The 24116-nt window shown below is 39.6% G+C and overlaps 1 long non-coding RNA gene across 1 annotated transcript; it reads left to right on the top strand.

The window, feature by feature from the left end:
• The first annotated feature begins 2653 nt into the window (after positions 1–2653).
• On the top strand, positions 2654–21965 carry LOC111926463 (uncharacterized). Its single transcript, XR_002862967.2, has 4 exons — positions 2654–2862; positions 11343–11485; positions 18262–18492; positions 20239–21965. It is a non-coding gene; the product is annotated as an uncharacterized LOC111926463 (long non-coding RNA).
• Positions 21966–24116: the final 2151 nt, after the last annotated feature.

Genomic DNA, 24116 nt, shown 5'->3' with positions numbered 1-24116 from the left:
GATAATCATTTAGTTCTGGTAGAAATTGCTTTTGCCATTGCATGTATTTAAGTAATCTATTTATACATTTATTAATCTCAAACCTTAACTTGGATATTCTCTTGCTAGATGAGTACATTTTGTATCATCCTTTGTACTGGTAATTGTGTATTGCTCTTCTCATGAAACACCTAGAAATATGTTCCTCCTTCATGAGACAGCCACAAAGACCTTTCTGACCAAAATGTGTAGATTTGATTTTCAACCTCCAAATTGAATTAAAGCAAAAATAGTGAATACTACTGAGATCCCCTAATCATTCTGATTAGATGTTTGACATCCTGATGGCTCAGTTAAAAGAGACTTTTAGACTTTATTTACAAAAATATTAAGCCTGCATGTCAGGGTTTAGTCCTATAATGATGGCATGTATTTTTTCTCTGTTTTTCCCTAATGAATACATTGCACATTGAATTTTTTTTTTTTTAGTCTGATTTCATGAGAAATAAAGTCAATAAAATTGTTTTATCTCGCTGTTCTTCTCCACCTCTTCTCCTTCTTCATCCCTTTTTAATCAATTTAGGCAGAGGCCTCAAAGACTATGAAGTCATAAAAATTTTTTAATAATCAGGGGCTGATTAGAGAACACTGACTCCATTGATTCTGCTTCTAAGTGAAAAAAACAGAGGATTTGCCTCAGTTCTGGTTATCAGCATCTCCCCCAGTGGACCAGTTGGTGTGACTGTGGTCCTGTCTCTTGTTCTTGTCTCTTGCCCAGGCAGTGAGCCCCTTGGAAGGCAGATGGGGAAGGGATGTACTGGCAGGTGTGGGTACTGTGCTGTGGGAATGTGGGGAACAAATCAGTCCTGGGAGCACTATGGGGCAGCTCTGGGGCCCTGGAGAGGCTGTGTGTAAAATGGTGGGAGTCGCAGAGTATGGAGAAGCTCTTGTTCTAGAGGTGAGCAAGTGTGAGGTGTCACTTGGCCACTTGTAAGACAAATCCATGTGAAGAAGGATTTCCTTAGCTCTCCCGTTTATGTACTGACTTCCTTTCTTTTATGCTCAGCTTCTGCTGTTATTTTGTCCACTGTCCCTGCTCTGGCATAGGTCACACTACCTGCCCAGCCTGTAATCTTTTCTGCAAAGGACATGATTTTATTGTTTTCCATAACTTTCTTTCAGAAGGAAACACCATGTATCCTAGGTTAGTGTTATAGTTTTGTTTCATGATCATCATTTTCTAATGTGCAAAGCTACTGAAAGCAAATCTGTGCTGCAGCTTTGCTATTACATTCTATTTACCAGGAGTATTTTCTCTTGTGTGTAAATGCTTTGTGTTGCCTTTAGTTTTCTTTCTGTTTATTTTAGCTCCCCATTTCTTGTTTACTGCATAAAAATAATTTATTACCCTCTTCTGTGTACTTTCTAGATACTCAAGAAGTGCAATGTCATGTGCAAACTGCATAGGTACTTCTTATTTATTCTCTGTAATCTCACTGCAGTACAGCTTTCCAAAAATTTCTACCAGGCATGGCACGTAGAGAAAATGGGGGTGGATAGAATTGCACTAGAAAATTATCTTCTCTTCTTTCTCTTGCTCTTAAAAAGTAGTTACCTCATGCTCTATGATAATTGTTACTATGAGGAGATAAGTGCTACTTTAGCCCCAAATTGATGAGCTTCACGTGGAAATTACTTGGTGGAATTTCATTGCCTATGGTATGCAGGTCAGATTAGATTATTCTTCTGGCATTAAAATTTATGAACCTATAAATTTCTGTTTCTCACTTGTTCTCATAATGCCTCCTAACATTTCCAGTGAGTAACAGCCCTCTCATCTATCAAATACTCAAAGCTTAGGTAAATTATCCTGCATGACCTTCAAAGCTTTTCTGTCATTTTAAGTCTGGTCTTCCAGATGTTGTGCCCCTAAAGCTCTAAGTAGGTTAGGAGTTATGAGTGCCTAGGGATGCTGGATGAGTGTTTGATATACTGCTTTAGAGTGAAAAATCAGCTGGCTTGTCCTAGCCATAGGTTGCTTGCCTTGTAAAATCCTTGTTAACTAGCTAGCTTACAGGAGTAAGACATTTATAACTCAGAGGGAACTTTATTTTTGGTGTGTGTGTGTGTGTGTGGATACATTATGATGATAGAAACTTACATTGATGTGTCTAGGAATTTATTATGGTTGTTTTTAACCAGCTCCCTCCCTGCGGTCCCAGTTATAAGCTCTCTCCTGCCACCCAGGGTGTCTCTGACCATGAATTTGGACCCAAAACTAAAGTCTGATGCAGCACAGCTACATAACCTCCACACAGACAAGTCTGAAAGAGATGTGAGAAAGTTTGTATGGAGATAAGAAAGACAAAATTACTGGCAGAAGTAGGATTGTTGAAATAAGATCAGAAGTAGCTGATGTATTTAAGAGGAAAAATATCAGCATGGAAAGGTATGAAAAGGTAAAGGAAAAAACTTAGGACACCGATTGTGCTAGCTGGGGCTGCTGGTTGGGAATGATCAGCTCCCCAGGTAAGAATGGTCAGTGCCATCAGGAGCAGGTGGACACGGATAACCCAGTGAAGGAAGATCTGCTTTGTGTAGCTGCAGAGGCCAGCCCTGCCCCTCCCTGCTGGAGCCTGCTGGGCCAGTTAAAGCACTCGGGGAGCTTTGTTAGGGGTGGGGAGCACATCTCTTCTCAGATTTACAGCTGGTTAAATACTGCCTACCTGCTTCTCTCTGTTTGCCATGTTTGCTCTGTGCTTTAAGTTGCTTTTTAATTTTTTTTGCATAATCCCTTTTACCACAGCACCAGGATGCTGGAACAAATGAACTCTGGAGAGGATCAGTAATAAGTTCCTTAAACACCAAGTTCAAAATCCCCAAGTATGTTGCAAATTTTATATTTTTCTAAAAGTTAATTAGCATTTTTAAAGTTTTCTTTCCAATTTTCCTTTTTTTGTCACGGTCTTAATAATGTTCGTGTCCCTGCTTTCTGCTCCTTCTCTCGTGTGTGTTGTATCACTCGGTAATTTGAAACTGCTTGTAATGATTCATCTTTTTTCTTCAGGAAAAGACTTCTCCTGTGGTGAAAGCTTTAAGTTAGAAGCAGGTTTAAGATATCGATTTACAACGTCCTGATGCAGCATTAGCTTAATTCTTCAGAAAAAAACCTTTTCATTGTCACTGGGAAAGGTGTTTGGACTACAAGGCTAGATCCTGTCAGATGACTGACATGTTTCTAAGTTTGTGCCAAGCACAAGTTCAAGTTGCCCTGATTAGGCAGCTGAAGATTCCTCAAAAGGGAAGAAGGAGAGTGTCTGGTGCTGAGAGAAAATTTTCAGAAATCAGATGTGTGCCCTTTGCAGCCTGCCCGACAATTTTAAGTGCTCTTAAAGACCCCTTCATTATGGGCTAGAGGAAATTAAAGCTTCAAAATCACTGAGAAAGCCTGTGTGAGAGGGCTGAAGGGGGGAGTTTTGGGTGCACTTGGAGAGACCAACTTAGAGCTGCCATTAGGTGTGACAGTCTGGAACTGGTTGCTTGGCAGGGCAGGCAACCTCAGCATCAGAACTGTCTTATCTAAAGGAATTTTCTAATGAGTGATCTGCATAGAAATTTCCAAGGGTGGAAACACACTGAGAGAAACAAAGAAACATAAGAGCAACATCTTGAAATAGGCTTGTAAGTTAGAAAATGCTTTTCTTCCAAATTTGTGGGAGAAGAGATTGGAAAATGCCTTTAGAGCATATTTAGTACTACTAGGATAAGTCAGCTTTGTTAAATGAAAATTGTATAGTGACTGATGGATGAGGGCTGTTATAATCATTTATAGAGACAGATCCACACAACTGTCAGCATAAAGACATGAAGGCAATGAGAGCTAAGATTTTCTCAGGGAAGGAAAATTGAAGCCAGAGAAATAAGATATTTGTGTGGGCACATGGGTTATTAGTTTTCCATTAAATTTCATTGTTGAATCAGTAGCTCTATTGTTTACTAATGAAGGATCATTTTTAGCAAACTTTTTTATTATCATTTATGTTTATTATTGCAGCATTTTTTATAATAGTGAGCACTAAGAAGTCGTGAGAGGATTTAAAATCTTACTGTTTTAGAAGTATTGGGTTCTCTGAATTTGAGTCTTCAAGTTTTACAAAATTTCTTCCTCTAAGCATAAGATCTAAGAACATGGCTCCCTTAAACTCTTATTTAATTGCCTGAGCCAAAGAGTTTAGGAACTTCAGGAAAAACACAAATTATCTGTAAGCCAAATAAAAATGGGACAGCTGACAACAGTGATTATCTCCTTAAACCTTGTACAAGGAAAGATCTCAATGTACGTTTGAAGAACAAAATACCCAGAAGGAGTTAGGCTTTAAATAAGTGAAATAATCAAATGGTTGAAGAAAGAAAGATATTTTCTCAGTGTCTCAGCTGTAGATTACTGACAGACTCCTCCAGGGAGACTTTATCAAATAAAATGCAGATCTCAGTTGTTTTGCAGTTTGGAGGAAGAGAGTTTGCAGCACATAACATTTGAGACATAAACCAAATATCTCTCAGATAAACTTTGCTTTCTGGACTAAACTAAATCTGTTTCTGAATATAGTAAGCAGGAAAACATTTGGCATCTCCTCCAGAGTAAGAATGGGATTCTTAGGTTATTGAAGCTACGAGGAAGATGGTGGCAAGATATTTTTAAAATTAACTAATGTCTGTGGGTATTCTAAAGAAGATTATGTCTTATATTAGCGACAGCTTTTATCAGTGTATTCACTTATTTTTCTAATGTCTTCTTAAACAAGGCAATGAATCCTATGAGAGAATCTCATAGTCCAGGTCATAATCCAAACAGAACGTGAGATGAGAAAAAAAAAAAGATTAAAAACATTCATTTCTGGTTTGCTTTTTTTTTTTTTTTTTTTTAATGCAGACAAAAAGAATAAAAAGTTTTCCACCTTAATACATAAATCTATACTTCAGCTATGTCATTCTTTTACTTGGAAAGCAAAAGGACCATTAACAGATTTTGAGGATTGCTTTACTTGAACCTGTCAAATGAAAATACTATCCCTTATGTAAGGCTGACTTGGTATTTACCTGATGAGCTAAAATGTTCCATTTCATTTTGTCCCTCAGGGAACTTCTGTCCCAAAAGATTCCTTTTTTTTTTTTTTTTTTTGTGACTTTGCATCTATTCTTTCATCAGTTGGTAAAAATGGAACAGATAAATCAGTGTTGCTAGAAAATAAAAAGAAGGTAATTAGATTTGTATATGTATAGAAACTAATCTGCAGGAGAAATATAATTGTTACTTTAAAACCTGATCATTTTAACGTATTTTTCATCTACTTCCTACAGAATTTCAGATACAAAAAAAAAGCCTTTAGGAGAAGCTTCTAATTGTATTTTCAGAACATTTTCTTCACACATAATCTTTCTGCTTATTTTTACAAATCTGTGTTCAGCATTGTCTGTCTAACACATGATAATGAATCCCTGCTTCCTTTCTATACTTATGAAGGTAGGACCTTTCCCTGTGCTGTACTAAGTCAGTGAGGGACATTGCATAACATTCTTATTTGTTGTCTTTTTCTATATGTGCTTTAAAGCAGAATAAAAACATAGCAATAATAAAATTATTATTTTCCCCAAAGATGGTCTGTGGAAATCTTCTTTGTGACTTTGTGATCTAGTAAGTTTTAGTTATCTCCTGACTTTATAATAATTTCTAGTACTATCTCTCCTGAGTTTTTTGTTAGTTTGACTTGGATTTCACTTTTAACAATATCCTTATGGCAGAGAACCCTACATGGATCAAATCCCATTTTTAGAGGATATTCAACTGACTAAAACAAGTGCAATTTGAAAGCACTGCTCATTGGGCTTTACCAGAGCTTGATTTTATGTTTTACTTGTTGACCATGTTGCTTCGGGGCCTCAAAACAATCTGTGCCAAGAGTTAAAACTATATTTTCCCATCTATTCTTCATTCTGCTAAAAATTACTGGTCTTTCAGTTGTAAACAAAGGGTGATTTATCTTCATGGCTAGAAGGAATGGAATTAGCCCATCGTAAATTCAGGGTAATCTGTTTTTCTATTACTAGCTTTATTTCAACAGCTAATGAAGGCAGAAGCCAGTACATTAGAGAATTATTGTAAGGTGACATTTTAATGAGAACATAACTTTTGGGGAACTGAAAAAGGATATGCAGACACAAACCCCACTAAGACATTGAGGGCTGGCCTGACTTTCTTTCATCTGAGGCAAAAAACTGCTGGAATGGTTTTACTTAAATGTGCCTCAGACTGGCTGTACTTGCTCTGCATAAAGAGCAGGGCAGCCCAATTCATTAAACAGAAGAAAAGGATGCTTCTGTTCAGGCCAGGCATGGCTGCCACACAGCATTTCAAGTCTCTAGAAAAAATACTCCTTACTTGAGGCTGGACCTCAAGTATGATGTTTCTTATGGCCAATTTGCTATAAATGATTCATTAGGAGCATTTCAGAACTATACCCGTGGGTGAAAAAAAAATTAAACATTCTTCTTCTGCATGCATCCAGATTCAAATGCACATGGATACATCTTTCCTACTTATAAGTGTGCTATATACATAAACCTATGTCCTTAATCCACTTGCTGTATCTTATTTATTCTACAGTTCTATTTCCCTTCAGTTTGTGACATTAAATACTATACTACTCAAGTAGAATGTCTGTGTTTCTTTATTTCCTGCCATTGAACTGGCAGTGTCCTTCCTCACGTTGTGTGCTTTTGAAAACCTTCTATAATTCATACTTTTTCTTTTTATGGTTACCTTTTGCCATCAAAGCTTGTCACATTTCTGTAATTAATCTCTATTTTAAAAGCAAACACATATGTTTGTGTGAAGAGAAAAATAGTAAATAAGGCTCAAAGAGAGGAGTTTTTGTTCTTCCAGAGCAGTGTAAAACAGATTGTGTGCCAGTACCCATGGAGAAGGTGTGTCTGTGTCCCTTGGGCACCAGGGAATATCACTGTGAGCCTGGGGGGGGCATGCTCTCTGCTCTCCTATTTCTCCAGCCAGCAGTGGCCTTGGTCAGAAATGCCTTGATGGAGCTGAAAATGATCACCATGTCCATTCTAATCCAAGGGTAGAAATATACAACCTCAAGGGCTACAAAGCAAATTCTAAATATTGGTCAAAACCTTTACCGTGCTATATCTATATGTATGAAGCTTCCTGGCTGGAGAAATCTGGAAACCCATCACAGCCTGGCCCTGGATCCCGGTCAGGTCCTTCCTCATGGCCAACTCTGGCACAGCCAGCCTTGGTGCAGATGTGAGGGTGGAGCTGCAAGCAGAAGCCTCAAGGAGAATAGTTATGCTTGAGTAGTGGAGGGCTAGAGACCCAGCTCGGTGACCCTGCATGTAATGGGGAGATTTCTGCTGAGTTTAGTGAAAAACCTGTCCCTTTGAAGGATGTTTTCAATAGCTGTAGTGTTTTAACAGCAGTAATTAGGCCAGGACCTCTGTGATAAATTGGACCTAAATCAGACAGAACATTTTAAAATGTCTGAATGAAAGCTAGAACAAACAAAAAGAGCAGCCTTCAGTGAAGAAAATTAAGTTTAGACAGACTTGTTGACTCAAAAGTATCTTATTTTGAACAGCAGTGCTAATCTTATAGTTTAAAATTATAAGAAAGAAAGACAAGTAAAAACGTCTTTGTAAGCATTATATTCAAATGTAACTGAAGAAATGAGAACATTCTGTCCCTCTGAGGAACTGCATGAGCTTTGTAATATTTGCTCAGATTTAGATAACATAGCAAACTGAATGCAGCTCACATTGCAGTCAGTGAGAAGCATTATTTTCAAAATCAAAAGGGCAATTATGAATGAAGAAAAGAGTAAAATTACACAGTGCCATTTTATTGTACTAGCAAAATAGAATCAATGAAGCAAAGTCAGAATTTAAGATATCTGGATAGCTGTTATTTAGGTTGGCTGGTTACTTCTAAGGATGGGTGACAGAATGGAATTCCATAAATGCTCTTGAAATGCTGAGGATGTAGAGCTTGTGCTGCTCTACTGCTGTTGGGGCAAGAGAAAAAAAATCAGTTTGAATATTGATTAATAATGTGCCAGTATAACTGGGAAAATCCTCGTGTAGTTTTGAAATTCCTCTTACTTTTTGGAGAATGTTGGGACTCAGCCATTATATCCTTTAGGTGAAATTTCACACTCTGTAAGAAGCTACAGAACAAAATAAGTTGTGATTGTGAAAGCCAGTCTTTGACATAGATGAAGGAAGGAAAATCAAATCAGGAGAGCCAGACTGACAGAGCTGACCTTGTGGGACCCCTCCAACAAGGAGCTTTATCAAGGAGGCTACTGTCACTAGTTCACCTGAACTGAAAGGGTTTAAAAATGCAGCTAATATTTGGAACAAATGAAAGAAACGAGAGTGTAGGTTTTTTTAGGTGCTGGAGATTTCTCAGCTAAGGTAAAAGAAAGTGGTTGTGAGCATAAAACCTACAGCAGCCTGACTGTTTATAGTCTCTGAGTAGAATAAAGATCAGTCTCCGACAGAAGATTGTAGCTGCACTCGGAAGGGTTTAACAACCTGCTGCCCCTGGGACTGAGAGGTCCAGGAGATAGCAAACCTTGGTCCAAAGATCAAATCCATTAAAAGCACATAAAACCCAAAATGCACACATTTCTACATATGCAAATAAGTGAAAATGTGGAAAAATTAGAATCAATATGGATGTGGAAAAAATAGAATTAATAGATGACTATTCAAAGTTTAGGTTAAATTCTATTTGGCTGTTAATGAAAAGGAGTGATGTGTTGCAAAGACGTAGTGATTTTCAGTGTAAAAAAGTTGAGAAATAGTACCTGAAGCATCACTTCTCCTTGGTCTGTCTCATCATTCAGTTTTCTAGAAAAATTTATGAAGCTTGAAGTTTCTTTGACTTTCCTCTTTGTTGCTCTTTCTATGAGCAACATAACTCAGCAGCTATAGGGAATAATGAGAAAAGTTCTTCGTGGATTGCTGTGAAGCACTGGCTGTAATAAAACTGAGAAACTTCTCGACCAAGGAGCATTCAAGAATGGCCAGAAAAATTAGGCGAGGAAGAACAACCAACTCCATTACTCTTTTCACTTCCATCTGCATGTCTCACACTATTGTGGCTGGTGGCAGAGCAGTTCATGGAGCAGCTGTGCTGGGATGCCCAGGCGGACCAGATGTTGCTCCGAGGTGAGGGAAAGAAGCAGCTTTGCACTGCTGCTGCTCTGCCCATGGGAGATACAGGAAGTCGGGGCCCAAGGGATGACTGCCCTGGGCAGAAGGGATGCTTTGTGGCTGTGTGACAGTCATTTCAACAAAGGTCACAAATTTCAAAGTTGAAAATTCAAAGCTAAAAAAGAAATGCTGAGAGGAAGAGTTCTTTACCTTTAGCTTTGTCCCATTTCCAGCTGCAAGTACTGTATTTTTACTCCATCTCTGCATGCTTCAGGCATCTGGTGTTGGGAGGGGCTGTTTCAAGACCAGCTCCTATATTTTTTTCTCAGGAAGTCTCATGTGATGATTCAAGCACTTTGCTCTGTTCTCATTATCTAAAGGGTGAGCTAACTGAGCTCAAAGTACATTTGTTCCTCATGAAAAAGGAGAAAATGAAGACTTTAAAAGAGAAAATGTTGTTGCTACTTACATCTTGGGCTAAAGCAACTTTGCAAAATTTTCCCAAACAAAATGTAGTGTCATTTCATATCAGTACTTACATCTCCTTGTGCCTTTAGGGGAGATATAAAAAACCTTGGACTATTTGCTTCATACTCAGCCTTTCAGCTGATGCATAGCACTGTAAAACTATCTGACAAGACAAGTTATCGTGTCACTCAGTTTATGGCAAGGATATGATAACTTTATACCTGTGCAGAATTGCATTTCTTACCTGAATACAAGGATGAAAAGGTGGGAGGAGGTAATGAAATCAAAGACATCAATAAAATTCACCTGAAAAATTACTCCATGCAAGAAAGTCTTTTTGAGCAAAGATCTGTGGCAGAACCTGTGTATGTATATGTATAAGTAAATGGTGCAACCCAAGAGGAATGGATCTGAAAGGACAAGGAGCTAAGGCTGTGGACTGGGTGTTTATCTGCATTTCAAGAGGCCTTCCCTGGCCTAGCTCTAACCTTCCTGCTTGGACTGAGCACCTAAGAGTGGCTGGTGTGCCTTGGGTGCTTCCCTGAAAGGCATCTGACAGTTTAGCTCCACTGGCAGGGGCACAGCTTGCACACAGTGACTCCACTCATCTCCGTCATGTCACCCGAGGTACTGCAGGTGGGGACATCTGGGAGGCTTTCAGAACTGCACACCTGCTACAGACTACAATTCTGCTATAGATGCAGCCCACACAGAGTGATCTGAAAAAAGTTTTGCAGTTCTATTTTTTTGAGTCACTGGATGCAAGTGAACTTTTAGTTGTATTTGCGCTGTTGATGAGAGGTTTGCTGTTGTTTTTTTCCTTCCTTCTGCCCCCCTCTTCCTTCCTTTTTTTTCCCTCTTTCCTTTAAAATCTTCTAGAATTAATAAGTAAAGCAAGATAATTCAGTGAGACGAATTACCATGCTATGAACAGAGAATTATTCTTCAGGCAAGAGATGTATTACTGTTTGCATACTTCCAATGGAATGAGAAGAGATTTGTTTCACTGCATCTATTGATGATTGAGTGGTTTGGTTCAGAGCATCTCTTCATGCAAAAATGATTTCCAATGAACTACAAGATGAGACTGGCTAAGGACTAAGTGCCTATATTTTCTACTTCATCTTCTTCCTTTATTGTTTAGAAGAAAGAAGACAGGGTACCAGAGTTTACAAGTACATACATATCTTTATTGGGCCAACCTTCTGACATATTTTTATAAAATCAGAAATGAATCTAAGATAATTTTCAAATTGAAAGTGCTGGTGTTTGTTATGCTGCTGCCCATTCTGATATTTTTGGCCATCTGAATCGTGTAAACATAAATAGGATAGAAGGATCCAGACTGAAATTACTATCATAGAGGCAACAGATGGCTATGGGAACATTGAGTAAAGTCTGATTTGCTGCTGATTACTAAAAGGAAAACTGTCAACAACAGCAGATTCTGATCATCTCTCCAAGTCTGAAGACCAATTGGAGACTACTTTTATCCTGGACAGGTTAATCTGAACAGGTGAAATGCTCCTCAGGATGAGTCTGAACAAAACCAGTAACTCTTCAGGGTGCAAGATCCAAATCATACATATTTTAAAGGTTCAGGATGTTAAAATGATATTACCTAACTGAGGCTGCATAACCCTTATATATTTGTTTTCTAGTCCAGCTCTGGAGGCACTGACCCTGGCTGCCTGTAAGCTGCTTCTAAAGAAAGACTAATCTCAAACCAGGCGGCTGTTGCATGCTGCAGATGAATTGTTCCTGATGAACGTTTCTTCTGCAAAGTCTGGACCAGGATTTGGAGGTGAGTGAGTGTATGTTGCTGCACTGCAAAGGCTGGGGAGCAGTGGGGTTTTCACCTCCTCCTGCTCCATCTGGGCTGTGTAGCTCTACACAAAGGTTTGTATTCTGCATGGTCACTCAGTTAAATTAATTTAAAACCTGCCACCTTGAAAATGAAAACACTTAAAAATTTCTAACCACCACCACCACCACATAGATATATAATTATAAAGGTAAATACACACTTGCATATAAGCATATGCCTCCGGTCATTTGTAATTGCTGAAAAAACTCATCAGATTTTAAAAAATCATTTGGAATCCACCCCCAAAATGACAGCTACTCTCCCTATCATAACAGCTATTGGCTGAATTGGCTCAATGTAACAGTCTCAACAAATAGGCAGGATATATTTTGAGCATGGGTTGAGCAATACAATCAGCCTTAAGGTGGTCTTGTCAGGTCATGGATGAGACAGTGTAAGGAGCTGAAAGTTCATAGAATTTCGATCTTGAAGTTAAGAAAGAAATCATAGTTTGATGGCAAAATGCAGTTTTGACTCAAGCTTTGCTGTAACAAAATATATGCATATGTTGTTTGAAAATGGAGTTACTATGGTAATTTGTTATTTACCAGAGAGAAGTAATTGAACAATTTTTTTTTCCTAACTGGTTTATGAACAAGTCACACCTGTTCCTGAGTGGGTTTAAATTACTCACCCTTCTTTTCTATGCCAAACTTTTCATGTTCAATTGCTTTGCTGTTTCAGATTCTATACACTCCTTTCTCTGATGACTGATGCCACTTCTCATTTGCAGAAGTAATTGTTTTTCTTTCTGACATATTAAAGGATAAAAAAATATTTTTTTTTATTTAGAACATATGTCTATAAATTAACAAAAACCCTGTGCATCGATCATGTGTTCATGTGTATCTACACGTATATATCTAGGTAGATGTATATACACATCTGTATTTCACTAAAACTTGGGTAAGCACTACTCTCTATAAGACTGCAGAGATTTAATATTCATCAGTTTTACCTCTGTTCATGCCAAAAGAATTCCCTGAAGAGATGAAAAATTGGATCAGTGGAAGAGAGTGTATATAAAGAAATTTTTTCCAAAATTAATTGATTTTCAACTTTGCACAGTGTGATGTGCACTAAGCCAGCTGCAGAAAAACACAGAGAGGTAAATGTCATACCTACTGAATTATAACAGCTGGAAAGCTGCCTTTGCCCTTTAGTTCATATGAAAATTTCAGGTGGGGTGTAGTTTTTTTTTATGGGGTGGGCTATGGGTTGTTAAGATTACACACACAAAAATAAGTTACAAAAATCAGCTTACTTTGTAAACATCAGTAGGTTATAAGTGCATTAGTATCCGTTGACAAACCCTGGCTAGAAGGGAGAAATGAGATCAGCAAATCATGGGTATATTATGATTTGATCCTACCACATACTCAATTAGATCAAAGCTTACCAGCTCCAAATTCCTATTTTTAATTTTATAGTAATGCCTTAGGCCAAAGAAATGGATGCCACGGCAGACATGTTCTGTGATGATAACTGAGACATTTAAGACTCAAAATATTCATGATTTTTAGGGCTATAATGTCAGCTTTAAGGATTTTTAATTAACACCTTCTGCATGCATTAAATATGCTCCTTTCACCAACAAAGTTTTTTTTTCCTTTTGAATTATCTGAAAAGAATTTTGCTTCAGGTCTTTTATCACTTTTATCAAGAAATAATAGCAACCACCACATTAAAAAGAAATTACCCGACAAAATGAAGGATTTGCTTGGCTGAGAACATGAGAGAAAGCGCAGAGTTGTGGGGTAGCTCTTAATATTAATTATAGAGCTGCATTCTTCAGAGGAGGAAACAAGATGTTTTTGTCAAGATGCTGGGGAATTATAGGGTCTATGGTGAGGTTATGGTGGAGGGGTGGACAAAGGCAGAACTGCCTCCAGAGAGACCACAAGCAGCTTCAGTCCTATGCATTTACATGCCAGGTATGTTCAGGGCAGATGTTGTACCTGCACGCACAGAAATCAGCACTCCCGGCTGGCATTCTCCTGGATCTCTCACAAATCCATGGGCAGAGGAGGTGTGGTTCCCTTTCCAACCTGCAGGTCTGTGCCCCAGAGCACCCCACCGACCATTGCTGGGTTACTGTGAGACTCCTCTTCCAGGCAAGGTGTGTAGGGGAGCAGTTTTGTTGCAACCATACTGGTTTTTTTGTCAATGGATTAGAAAAATGTGTAAACAAGTCCATTGCTTTTTTGTGCACCAAACTGCTCTGGCACACAGAGCATCTCACTGATGAAAAGCTGTCAGCCTCCAGAGAATGTACCAGCTTTTCCAAGGGAAGGCAACACTGTCTGTAAACCATAAGACGGATTCACTGACTACTGAGAAAAAAAATACCATTCCCTTCTTTCTTGGCCCCACTTCCACTTCTCCAGCCTCCTCTGCTCTTTCTTTCACAGATGTTACTCTCCTCTTTGGTCTGAATCCTCTTCTTACCTGTTTCTTTGCTTCTTAGCTCCAAAACACAGGACAGCCCATGATGTCTCCTCATTCATGGTATTTGAACCTCTGTTTCTCTAAACCCTTTGGAGTACAGCCCTTCTCTTCCTGCTCTTCTTAATCACATTACCATGGAAAATGGCTTTCTCAGCCTCTCCTTTTTTGTCTCCTCACTCTTGCTTTTCCTTCTCCCTCTACATCATCCCAGAAATGTCAGGTTTTATGTGCTCTTTATGGGACTCCAAAGGGCTCTGACATGAGTAATCAAGTCCAAAATTTCAGGCTGCTCTTTGTGCAGATCACATTTTTCAGTAATGGACTTCCCAAACTCCTCCTCTCTGTCCACAGACAGGGAAGCTCCAGGATTTTTCCAGTGTGGCTTGGGGATGATTTGAGAGACCAGTTCTTCATTGCAGCATGCTGGTAGAATCAAAAATCTGACAAAAAAGCTTAACAAATGGGGACAAAATACTATTAATCTTGTCAATTACCTCATATTACTTGGAGGAAAGTAAAGACCCTGTTTGGGAGTTGTGTTATGGTTTTGCAGGACTCGTGTAGATTCGGTGTGAATCCCTGGCACACTTCATGGCAAGACTGAGATTCTGCAGGCCTGTCAACCTATTCCTGCATGATGTGGCAGCAGAGAGACCTGTGATATCTACCTCTGTGCAGGATCAGCTAGTGTTTATCTCTAGCTCTGGAGAATCCCTCCTTCTTTATAACAATATGATCTTGGTGACTAGGCAGAAATTAAAAAAAAAAAAAAAAAAAAAAAAAAAAAATAAAATAATTGCTTTCAGCTGGAATTTGCAATTTGAGATGGATAAATTGGCATGGCTCCCTCTGTGAAGGAGTGCTCAGCGACAAGGGAGACCTGAGCAATGTGAAGGTTTGTTATGTTTCATGCAATGCTGGTGCTCCGCTTGCGCCCATAGAAACACTTTCTTCATCAATATCAGCTCTCTCCAAGGTTTGAAAGAGACAGCCTCTTCAGACTTCCTGCCTTTATTCTTTATTTGAAAACAGCTGTTCTCCCCAGATGCCTTTAGCTCCTTATAAAACACTTCTGAACTTTTTACCCTCCTAGGTCGTGTGCTTTGAGTGCCTGTCTTGTGGCCAATAATTTCCACCTCAAATGCCCTTAACAGTGGGATTTGGGGAAGGCTTTGTCTAATGGCATCCTCCTGGAATGGCTCAGAATCAGCCTGGGTCTTTTAGGTACCTTTCCCTCTGGGAACTATTTATCTATTTATATCCTGAAAGGCTGGGCTTTGTACCTTTGTTTTTGATGTTACTCTGCAAGCTGACAAATATGAATGCTGAAAAGCCCCAAAATCTTGGAATGAAAAGAAATCCAAACCTCTCTGGCAAAGCAGATTCAAATACTCATGACTTTTCATACCTACAAGAGCTGTTGTCATCATATCGTTCAGCTGTACAATGCAGACCCATGGCACAGACTTGTCCTCTGATTGAGCTACAATATGTTTTTCAAAGATTTCCACACTTAATGACTTCAGGTGATGTCAAATCTAGCACATTGCTTCATGGGTTATTCCCATAGTTCTGTATTTGCAATTCTGAGCATCATAGGTGCAAACAGTGACAGTGTAATAGATGCCACTCTCAGAAATATTCTTTCCCTGCTACTCTTTACAAACTGACAGAATCATTACAAGGACTGCATTTCCAGATTCAAGCCCTCACTTAATTACTGACTTACTGAAAAAAACCCAAACAAAACTGTGTAGGGCGGTTTCTTCAGAAGAGTTTTCTGAGTGTGGAGAAGTGAGTTTCACCCCACCTTTGTAGTGGCACACATTTGTCAACCCAAAGCCTAAATTCAGAAGCAGCCCATCTCAGATATGTGGCTGTTTTGGAAAAGCTTTTTTCCTTTGTTCCTCTTCTATCTTGTTCCATGCCCAAGGGAGCAGTGACACAGTTACAGCTTCAAAGTGAAGGCTCACTGATCTCCCCTCTGTGCTGGACAAGTGGGGCAGGAGGACCTGAGCCCATGCACAGCTGCCTGTGAGGGGAGCAGGGCTGGCAGCCAGCCCTGGGCAAGCCAGTGGTGGGGCACAGAGAGGGTGTGGGCAAGCACAGCGCTCCAGCTTGGAATCCTCATCCTGCTGGCTGAACACACACTGGAGTCTGGTGAGGAAAGCTGGTGCCTCAGACAGATGATGACCTCTCTGCTCACCACTGTTGGTCCCCCACCTGCTCTGTGGTGCCTTTGTTAGCCAGCATGACTAATGCTGCAATTACATGCCAGGATTTATCCGCATTGTGAACTGACAGCTGACAATGTGAATCTCTCTCTCTAAAATACTTTTGTGCTGGCATTTTGCAGGCAGTATAATGGAATTTGTTTTTTTCTGTCTGGGTGCTTACCATGTATGCTTTGGTTAGTCAAAATCAAAATGTTAGATACAAATGAAGACCACAAATTCCTCCTAGTTTTGTACAAATTTGCCAGATGTCAGTGTGAGTCCATCTTGGCCATTAATGCTTTTAACATTTACTTTGGTACTAGAAATACCAGCTTCCAGCAGAGACTTAAAACAGCCTTGACCATTCCATTTGGTCTATATAACATTCAACCTGCAGCTTCATTTCCATGCCGCCTTCAGAAGCTTTTTTTTTTTTTAAACCACTGCTCAGTGTTAATAGACATTAATATATTGACCATGTTTCACTGGTGGAAGAAATCAGTATTTTTTAACATATATTATTAATAAAAAAGTGTAAGACGTTATCTGGAGAAAAACATGTGTTTTATAGCAAGTTGTTACATGGAGTAATTTTGTAGCATACCCGGTACTGTTAAAGGGCTTTCATCAACCCAGAAGTCACTTGCTCCTGATGTGAATGGGAGTTTTACTATTGACTCCAGTGAGCCAGGATTTCAACCATCATTTTAAGGCTTTTATAATAGGAAGAGGTTTATTGAGTGATTTTACAGTCTTGAGGGAAGAAAATCTGTCCAGTTTCCTGCCTTATTTTTACACCTATATCTCAGAAGAGAGATGCAGACAAAATCTATAAAACCCAAATTTCTTTTATAGACAATGGAAAATGTACTGGGTTGAATTTATCTTGGTTGTGTTTGATCAGCTGTTCCTATGACTCTGCATGCACTGTCTGTGCATAGTGGGCACATGGCCAACTTGCTGTAAATGATCTGCACCAGCAGAAAATGCAGAGAGAGACTCCTTCTCTTGAAATAGCACTATGCAATGTGAGATTCATGTTACTTTATAGACAATACACAGTTACAGCAAAGTGGCTGATGTCTTCCAGCTAATTTTTTGGCTAAGCTGAACACAGGGGGAACAAGCTTCAAGTCATTCAGTTGATGTGTTGCTTGGATAAAAGAGAGCATGAAAGGAACAGGGAGTAAAATATTCAGTGAAGTTGTGATGTGCAAAAGGAGGGAAGAGGACAGATGGAAAAAAAAAGTACAGAATGAACATAGCAGAAGAAAGGCATTCAGAAAAAGAACTAATGAAATATTAAATTCCCATAAGTAGTCAGTGAAACCTGTGCTGTGTAGGGCAGCATTATTATTATGCTAACTCTTGAATTAACACACATCTGCAAAGAATTCACCAAAAGCCTATGTATAATTCTTATCTGTCATTAGATGGTTTTAGAAATGACCAGTTTATGTCAGTTTTGATGAAGCTGCATGAAACACAGAATATACCTTACATGTGGTAGTACCTTGTGTCTAGTATTTTGCTGACTTTTCCTCTGGACACTGGGTTATGAGGTGTGTTCCTGATGATTGAGATGAAACACAGACTAAATAAATGTGTAAGATCACTATGTTTTCTCATGGTTATGGATTTAAGTGATACAGAATAACTTGCTGAATCCTGCAAGTCCTTCCTACTACTTTTTGCTGTAGATGCTGATGCAACATAGCTGTTGTTGGACTGCTGTATTCAATATGCCTGCCTGGATGAAAAATAATTCTCTAGCTTTATATTTTTGACAGATTTGTAATGAATGCTTATATGAATAGCCTTATTTTCCTACACAGTCAATTAATATTTTTTGGGTGTAATCTCTATTTCCAGCTGTGCTGTACAGATCCTGCTAGAATGGGGTTCTACCTTAAAGTCTGAAAAATGAAGGGAGAAAAAAGGCTCCAAGTAGGGAAGGATTTTGTTTTTTCCTGTTGAGCTTGCAGGATCTCTATAAACACGAGGAATTATATTAGATTTCTGGAATGATTTCTGTATTTTCCCTCACAGGGGCAAATTTCCAGAATCATAGACCAGTGCATGCAGGACAACTGATCTTGGCAAGGAAGGAAAGCAGACTTCCATAGCGGTGCCAGGACACTCACTCCCTTTGCAGGTTGGCAACTGGTGCCAGTCCCCAGGACGTGCTGGGAGGAGTGTGTGCAGGAGAGGCCACAGAAGATATGCCAGAGAACCAAAGGGGTTGGTGGCCACAGCTTCCCACACTGCCCACAGAGAACTGTGAGTGCCAGCGTTTTCTTTTGCCTCTTGCTCTGCAGCAGTTCAGCTGCAGCTCAGGTAACCCCTGCCAGCTGTGCAGGCAGAGCTCATGGACTGCAGCCCAGATGTCATCTCCAAAGGAACAAATGTTTTGGGAAATGCAAGGCTCTGTAAGCATGGTATTGTGAGATTTACCCTGCCAGATGATCCCACTGAACACCAGCTGGGACAGCTCCTCTTGAACATAAGACACGAAACAGTGGCTGCCAGAGACTCGTAGTAGGCATTTAATTTTGCATGGCTTCCTTCAGGATGGGAGAAGCCTTCTTTTTTATAAATTACTCAGTAGGCCCATCTGAAATTATTTTCTTCTTGAGAAATTGCTCTGAGGATACTGTTTATAAGCTGCTGACCTTTAAATGGCCTTCTTGTTCCATTATCATGGTTCTTGGGTATTTAAAGCTCCAGGTCACTTTCACTTTTAATTGTGCTTTATTATTCTCCGTTGTTGCAGAATGTTTCAGTCAATTTAACTAGAAGGGAGTCTTATACTCTTCCCTTAATGGATTGAATTTGGGTCATAAAAAATGAACAATTATCCTTGCCTATTTTATTAATCTTAGTCTTGTCTCATTTATTTTTAAGTTTTGGTGGACCTCCTTTGAGAGCAGCTATAAGCAGAGTTTATTGCAGGTTAGCAGGAGAGACTGTTCTCTACTGCTGGGAGTGAAAGTATGAGGAGGAAGAAGTAAGAGAAGGGGAGAGTTTAATGCTAGTAGGATTTTGAAATAATTGCATGGTTCATATATTTTGTTTCAGAGTAAAGTGAAAATTAATAAAGCAGAGGCTTTATCTGACATTTAATCCTGACTGGATATAGAATCTTGTTGTGCAAAGCATCAGCTTGCTTTCCTTTCCCTCCAAGATTTTAGTGGTAAATTACTAAAGCTTAGTATAGATGAAATCTTGCATTTTCCTGTTTACAAACGTGATTATGAAACACATAAAACACATGATGGTAACTTTAAGAGTTGTTTCTGTAATACCCTGTCAGAATTGTAAGATGCCAATCAGCTTACTAGCTGTGAACTTTCTACATGGGAAGTGGCTGGAGTTTATTTTTAATTATAATTCTGAGTTTCTTCCACTCTATCCTAATTCTGCCTTTCTCTACTTAAAACTTTTTGCTCAGTTTCTTCTCTCATTCTACCTTTACCTAGGTTCTGTGTCCTTCTAGCACATTGTTCCCCATGTTAATTTTAAATATTATCTTGCTTCATCTGCAAGATAGTTTCTGTTTCAAGTAATATGAACACTGCACAAAGGGATTTGATCCTAGGGGAAAAATTACATGTCTGAAATTCCCCAAAGTTTCAATCTAAACCCACCTCTCTTGATGTCACTGACCTCCAGGGTACTAGAGCCATCATTTGAAAGTTTCCCTTTATGACAAAATTTCCTCCAATCTGAACAATTTATGGTTAGTTGATGCCTTAGCCCAATGATGGCCCAGAAAATAAGAATTCTTTTGCCTGCAAGCTCTAGAGTCACGAATTCAATCAGCATTCTCCAAAACCATATAGCATATGTGCAAATATTTGATTCCCCATCAAATGCAGTTGTGGTTGCTTCCTTTTAATACACAGTTATAGGCTCAGTGCTTGAGAGCAGTAGGTGATTACCAGGAAGTGCCTATGAAGTAGGAGATCTGACTCCTTCCTCAGCATCAGTAGTTTAACTCCTTTATCTCCTTTATTTATCCTACAGGAGCACCCAAGCCAACTGAGGAAAGGATGAGGAGAAGTGTTTGTACATTGTTCCTGAGGACTTGAATAAGGGAACTGGAGCTCCATCTTTTCTCCTTCCTGTTCCTTTTCTCCTTCCTATTCCTTTTCTCTTCCTTTCCTGAAGAGAAACTTCACCAAATTCCTACTCGTGTTCCCTTTCTGACCTCATTCCTGTGTGTGGTGAGGAAATACTCTTGCAGGATGTGGTCCCCCCTCCTCTGTCTCTGCCCATCAGCAGGTTTTGCTAAGGGAATTAACTTGGAGAAGAAGAGGGAAGGAAAGAAGTGGCTCCAGGTGTGTATGGGGCTGTGTGCACCTAGAGCTCACTCTGGTTCAGCATCAGGCCAAGGCTGCCGCAGGTACTGAGCCCTGGGCACTGAGTCCCACAGCTGTGGCAATCTCCAAGACCTGGGATACAGGCAGAGGAAAGCCCATGTCTCGGCTGAAATGTCTCAGCTGTAATCCAACACTCTCAGCTCATTTATGCCATTGCTTGGCCTTTGTGCTGCTGACTATTCCCCCATGAAGAAGTGCTGATGTAATGAGGGTAGTTATGGTATCTTGTGGCAGTCTCAAAAAAATGCCAAAGTGAGTTTTGTTTGCAGAAATAATATATTTGTACCAAGTCAGATAGTAAGGTTGGAAAAATATGATGTGCTTTTGTAGCAAACTGAAAAGTTTCTTTTATGGTGAGGACACTGCAGGACTTACCTGCAACACTGTCTAGTCCTACTGATGAAGTTACATGAAACATGAAAGCTGCTGTGGGATTCACCTCACTTATTGGTAAACACTGGTAAACATTGATATCACATGCAGTTGCTAATGTCTGAGATAAGTCTCTGCGGAAGTCCTGTAGAATTGATGGAAAACCTGTTAAAGCCATCAGATTTCAATTAATTGATCTGTAGAGCTTTCTATTCCTTTCATGACTGATTAAGAGACTGTAGACAGCTAAGTCACATTAGATCATATTCTCAGATGCTTACCTTTGATTCAACAATTCTCTACCATCGTGTTTCAATCGCAGGAGGATCAATGTGCTGGTTGGCAAGATGAGTTTTTGGTATTTAGGCCAGATGATAAATTTTGCCAGGAAACAGGCAAGGATTGAGGGGCTCAGTTATAACCCTGAAATGCTTAATGCCTCCTACTCTCACTAAGGGGAGTTAAGAACACTTATTTCATTTGGAAAGCGCTTGTTAACAGCAAATTCATGCACCATAGGAAACTCTTGTGAGCAATTTACATATTCTAATTTGATCACATGGTATCTCACGCTGGAAATAGGTTAATGCTTTACATTCATAAACTTCAAAGACACCAGTAGCAGCAGAATAATTATTTGACCATCATGTGTTAGGAGGTATGATAGCTGAAGAGAAAAATGACTGAATATTAGGACCAGAGAAGTTTTCAGACTCCATCCAGATAGTGGATGTGGAGATTTGTACTAAGGAAGATGGGAAACCATTGTGGGCAATTACCTATTTTATGTACTTGTGTATGTGGTAGTTTCTGTCTAATTGCAGGAATTTTGCTAACTGCTGCCCTGAAACATGAGGATTTGCATGTTTATTTTGTATTTGATTTAGCTGTGTAGGTCCTCATGGTCTCTTGCAAATACCAGATAATTTTTTGGTCCTCGTAATTAATTGGTCTCATTGATTACATCTACACCGGTAAATAAAGCAGATGCATACCCATTGTCTGCCTGAGGGTAAAAGATGTGGCACATCTCACAGTGCTGAAAGGCCAGGAAATGAGCTCCAGGAGTGCTGGTACCAACTGGGTTGTACTCACACTGCCACTCTGCAGCAAAGTGTGCCTACCATACTGCATCTTGGCCCAAGTGGTGGTTCAAAGACATACAAATGATTCCTTCTGTGGTTTCTTTTTCTCTTTTTCTTTTTTTCTTTTTCTTTTTTTTCTTTTTTTTTTTTCTTTTTTGTACTCAAAATATCTGAGATAATGTCAGCAAAATGTCAGATCTTTGAGAGTGACATTTTCACAACATGAAACTGAGGACTCATCTCTCATGGCCTGGAGTGCATCTGGGAATATCAGATCCTTTGAGGATATCATTGGAAGGCAGAAAGAGAAAAACTGCTGCATTGTTCATGTAAGAACAGCTGCCCAAAGGGAATTCTCCCAGACCTGCCTTTGCAAGAAACCAAATTGGAGCTGCTGAGGAAGGTGTAATATTTAAGCAGAGGCAATGCCTGAACATCCAGTGTGTGAGCAATCTCCCTGCTCCTCTTTTTGCTCAGCAGCAGAGATTCGCAGAGGCACCTTGCAGCAGTGAACTCCAAAGTCAGTTGCTTTTCACAAAAACCCACGTATCTTTGTAGCAGCTGGATTTAACTGGATATTCTTTACCTACTGTGTAATGAGTGGAGATAAAGCAATGCAGACATCTATGGTCCTTATACTGCTTGAAGGTCTATAGACCTTGCTGTTTTTCCTCTTAATGCAAAACAGCTGTTAGGATTTTAGGCTTCAAAACACTCAGGGAAGGAAGTATCTCTCCCTGTTTTATGCACAGATGTGTCCAACAAAAAAGAAGTGTCTGGCTTCTAGGCATTACTCTATTAAAAATCATGAACGGTGGTTTATTTTTATTTAGTACCTTTCTGTTTCTAGTAGGTTGACCCTGGCTGGATGCCAGACATCCACCAAAGCTACTCTATCACTGCTCTCCAAAACTAGACAGGGCAGAGAAAGTATAACAAAGATTTCATGAGCTGAGATAAGGACTGGGACAGAGCCCTCATCAAATACCATCACAGGCAAAACAGGCTCGACTTAAAAGATATGAAGCAAATTTTTTGCTAACAAAACCAGAGCAGGATAATGAAAAATGAAATAGATCTTAAAAACAACTTTCCTTATCCCCTCCACCCCAGCTTTACCTTCTCCCCCTCAATGGTGCAAGGAGATGGGTAATGGGGGTTAAGGTCAGTTCATTACACATTATTCCTGCTTCTGCATGTGGTTCCTCCCGTAGGAGATAGTTCTGCATGAACTTCTCCAGTGAGAGTCCATCCCACAGGCAACAGCTCTCTGTGAACTGCTGCAACATGGGTCACTCTTCCATGCATGCAGTCCTTCAGGCACAGCCTGCTTCAGCATGGGTCCCCCACGGGGTCGCAGGTCCTACCAGGAAACCAGCTCCAGCATGGGCTCCTCTCTCCACATGTCTACAGGACCTTCTGCTACCAAAACCTGGCCACATAAAGCCAGTACACCATATACAAGTCTTCCCAGCTTCCCAGTTGCTTCCTGTACCTGCAATTATTTTAAGAAATCAAATAAACAGATACTAACCTAGAAAACCTCTTTGGTCATTCAGTGTTTTGTATTAATTTTGTGAATGACCTTGAACTAAGTAAAAACCTCTCAGATTTTGGCTGCTCCAAAGTAAGTGTCTAGCCTCAGGGCAAAGTGTGAATTCCAGTTTTCACAGACATGAATACATGCACTCCTGTGTTAATTGGGATGTTTGGTGCCACTGGAAACCAGGCCACTTTTGTTTGTATGCTCCCACACAATCTGGAATATCTACCTTGAGAATTCCAAATTGGAAAATACAGATCCAAAGTGGTTTGGCTTTTGAACCAACTCCAAATATTATATTTTTTGTGAAACAGTAATCTCCCCTATCATTGCTATATGCACCCTTTCCAGTGCCTTTTCAGTAAATCTTCTGAAATATCCACAGAAAATGGGATGATAGCTGTTACAATACAATGCAGTGTTCAACTAAGGCATAGCTGTGATGGACCTGACAAAAACCCGAACACCCTTTCAGGGGCACTTTTTCCTTAGAGCTTCTTAAATGAGTTTATCTTCTAAAAA

The sequence above is a fragment of the Cyanistes caeruleus genome, chromosome 3, assembly GCF_971803275.1.
Source record: "Cyanistes caeruleus chromosome 3, bCyaCae1.hap1.1, whole genome shotgun sequence".
Lineage (NCBI taxonomy): Eukaryota > Metazoa > Chordata > Aves > Passeriformes > Paridae > Cyanistes > Cyanistes caeruleus.
This window is presented reverse-complemented; position numbering and strand designations above follow the sequence as displayed.